The sequence below is a fragment of the Bos indicus genome, chromosome 29, assembly GCF_029378745.1.
Source record: "Bos indicus isolate NIAB-ARS_2022 breed Sahiwal x Tharparkar chromosome 29, NIAB-ARS_B.indTharparkar_mat_pri_1.0, whole genome shotgun sequence".
Classification (NCBI taxonomy): domain Eukaryota; kingdom Metazoa; phylum Chordata; class Mammalia; order Artiodactyla; family Bovidae; genus Bos; species Bos indicus.
The window spans coordinates 28,289,626-28,293,531 of NC_091788.1; positions in this window are offsets into that span (position 1 = coordinate 28,289,626).

Consider the following 3,906-nt stretch of genomic DNA (forward strand, 5'->3'; position numbering starts at 1 on the left):
TAAAGAACTGATCTTGTTGGCAGTCTACCTAGGTGACCAGCCTAAACTGTTGAAATCCCCCAGGCTCTGCCAAAACCAAGTATTATTGTGATTATTGAATTATTATAATCCAATTAATATTACCAGATAATATTGGCAAGCTGGTACATCCTGCCCTAAAACAGTTCAGAGACCAGTGGTTATAAAGCACTATTTAATCTCTAGTAAATGTAATATATTCTATAGCCTTGGCCAATGCCCTAGGGAGCTCTGAAGATAAACACGCAGTCAATCCATACTGGCTAAGATGAACCCATGCTATAAAATTGGTAGCTGCCTAATGTATGTGTCTAGCTCAGACTTGAAGAAGGACATGGCAACCCATTCCAATATTCTTGCCTGGGAAATCCCATGGACAGAGGATCCTGACAGGCTAGAGTCCTTGAGGTAGAAAGAGTCGGACATGACTTAGTGACTAAATCACTACCACCAGCTCAGATTTACAACCTGTACTATCAACAAACTATCAGATATCCCACCTGAATATCTCAAACACCTAATGTTTAGTCATGTGGAATAAATTTTTCCTCTCCCTAAAATGTTCTATGTTCTTTAATGAAGGCAAAATACAAAATTAACAAAGAAAATTAACACAGTCTTACTTGGTGACCTCTCCATCAAGTACTAGATGACAGATATTGATAATTGAGCTGAAACTTAACTTCTCATAAGGATTCAAAAAGCCTGCTAAGTCGATAAGTCATGTCTGACTAAGGATTCAGTCGCTAAGTCATGTCTGACTCTTTGTGACCCTATGTGCTGTAGCCTACCAGGCTCCTCTGTCCATGGGGTTCTCTAGGAAACAATACTGGAGTGGGTTGCCATTTCCTTCTCCAGTGGATCTGCCTGACCAAGGATCAAGAACATGTCTCCTGCATTGGCAGGCAGATTGTTTACCACTGCTGCTGCTGCTGCTGCTAAGTCGCTTCAGTCATGTCCAACTCTGTGCGACCCCATAGACGGCAGCCCACCAGGCTCCCCCGTCCCTGGGATTCTCCAGGCGAGAACACTGGAGTGGGTTGCCATTTCCTTCTCCAATGCATGAAAGTGAAAAGTGAAAGTGAAGTCACTCAGTCGTGTCCAACTCTTAGCAACCCCATGGACTGCAGCCTACCAGGCTCCTCCGTCCATGGGATTTTCCAGGCAAGAGTACTGGAGTGGGATGCCATGGAGACTGAGCCATATACAAAACAAAACAAGTTGTTCAGCATGGATAATCAGACAGCAACATTCTTTATTTCATTCTTAATATACAGAGTTGGGTCTCTGTATCCTCAGGTTTTGCATCAGTGGATTCAACCAACCAGAGATTGAAAATATTCAGAAAGAAATAAATTCTGGAAAGTTCCAAAAGTGAAACTTGAATTTGCTTCATGCTAGCAACTATTTACATAACATTTACATTGTATTTACAACTATTTACATAGTATTTACATTGTATTAGGTATTGTAAGCAATCTAGAGATGATTTAAAGTACACAAGTATACAGGAGGATGTGTGTAGGTTATATGCAAATACTACTCTGTTTTATGTAGGGACTTGAGCGTCCTTGAGTTTTGGCATCCACAGGGCGGGGGGGTATCCTGGAACCAGCCCTAGATCCAGCAGATATGGAGGGACAACTGTATATACCCACAGATATATGCATAACTTTGCATAAACACAAACACATGATTTCTTGTGAATCTGGGCATGTGGTATAAGGCTCAAATTAAGGTCCAATATTATGTGTTGCCTTCACATCAAAAGGCCTAACCATGAGTTCCTCACCTAATTCCAGTCCCACTCATAAAGTCTCCTAGCCAAACAACCCCCGCTCCTTATCACAGGGATCTGGGCACTGTCCCTGCTTCTCCCTGAGTATCCTAGGGTTTCAGCCCTTGTCAGTCTGAGAAAGCATTCAAATAAGCCAATGACCTTCTCCCATGGGAACCAAGGACACCTCATCCTCTTGACACTAGAAAGCCTGCCTCCCATAGCCGCTGGATATATTGTCTCTGTTCCTTGGGCCACCCCTTGTGAACCTGCATGACCTGCAGTGTCCCCCACCCCAGGTTGTGAGTATATGTGAATGAATAGTAAACTTCTATTAACCCTTCTGTCCGGTGCTGGGTATTGTGTGTTTGGCCGTCCCCATAAATATGGGTGGGCATCCCTCATCAGTGGGGTGAATAGGAGGTGATTGAAATAGTGCAGCCCTTTTGAAAACTCTTTGAAGACAGCCTGGCCACAGCACAGATATTATTGATGTGATGTCTTAGAAAAAGAGGTTTTTCTGTTACCCTCTTGGTGTTTGACTGCTTTTACTCCTCCAGTTACATCTTCAGATCCTTCCCAGAATGAGGCTTAGGTAACAAGTAACACTTTCACCCCAATTTATGCCCCCTGTTTCAGCTTTTAATAACCTCTCCCCAGATTGACAGAGGACACAGCTGAATTGCACTAAGAAGTTTAAAACCCAGGGAAAAACTAAAAATAAATCCAAACGCCAAACTAATTAAATCAAAAGTTTTAAGATGGGCCTCGCCCGCAGCAGTATTTTTTAAAGTTCTTCAGGTGGTCCTGAAGGGCAGCCAAGGTTGAGGAACACGGTTGCAGGCAGCTAAAACTCCAGGTCCTGGGCCTCATTTCCTCTCACCTTGATGATTTCAGAATAAAGATGACCCAGCTTGGTTTGAGAGAGAGGAGAAGTTCCTGGAATCAGTTGTCTCATTTCTGCTCAATAATTTCTAGGTTGTCCCTTCCGAAAGTTCTTTTAGCAACAATTTAAAAACAAATGTATCCCAAACATGGAAAAAATATAAGTAGATGATCAATTAATTCTTTGACATCAAGACAGAGCGTTTTCCAAAATATCTTCTTGACCCTCATTGACACTCTTGGAGAATATCACAGTGTATGTTATTAACAATCCACAAATGATAAAGGAGCTAGCATTTTTTATAATTTTATAGGTAAAAGTTTTGCATAAATTGATATCATTATAATTTGTGAAGTTCAGTGAAGGAGTTAACCCTAAAGGGAATATGGTTTTATTGTCCTGTAGGACATTAACCTATCAAAAATCTAACATGGCAATCTTATTTCGGCATCTTTTTCCTAGTATCTACATTATGTGTTTGATTTTATGTGGCCCTATATAAAATTGTGTGTGTGTGTTCAAGCTCTTCTTAAAGCTAGCTTCTTTGTCTTCCTGCCAGTTGCCTCATTAATAAGTAAAATACAATTTTGACATGGGCTAATAATAACAAGTAAATATTTAATTCAAGCTTTTTCAAGTTAATAGCAATAATGTGAATAGTTAACACTTCTTAGATGCTTAATATAAGCCAAACATTGCACTCAGTGTCTATATAGTTTATCTCATTTAATTCTTAATGATATTAATTTCACAAATGAAGGAACTGAAATTTATACAAGTTGGTAATTTTCTGGAATCCTCAGAAGTGACAGACCCAGGAAGCTAATTCAAATTGTCTAACTTTAGTAATCAAATTGTTAGTCAAAGGAAGTCTATTTTCTCTGTATAATTTCTTTGTACATTAATCTAATAGCTTTGCATTAACATACACTTCAGATTTCAATATCTCCCAAAAATAACTTTCTCAGATCCCTTCCTTCCATTATCTGCCCCCAACTCCCTCTCTATTGAGGGAATATATTTCATATGACCAAGGAAGGTAGTCCTGACTAAATAATCCATATTTTCATGCTCCTAAGGATGTATTTCTAATCCTTCTGCCTCTACCATCATCCTGCCCCTATAAGTTCAAAAACCATATTTAAAGCAGGAGCTAAAGTTGTACCCCACTATATAGTTTAAACCCACTTAATACCAGTCCCACTTAATCAGTCCTTGCAATTCT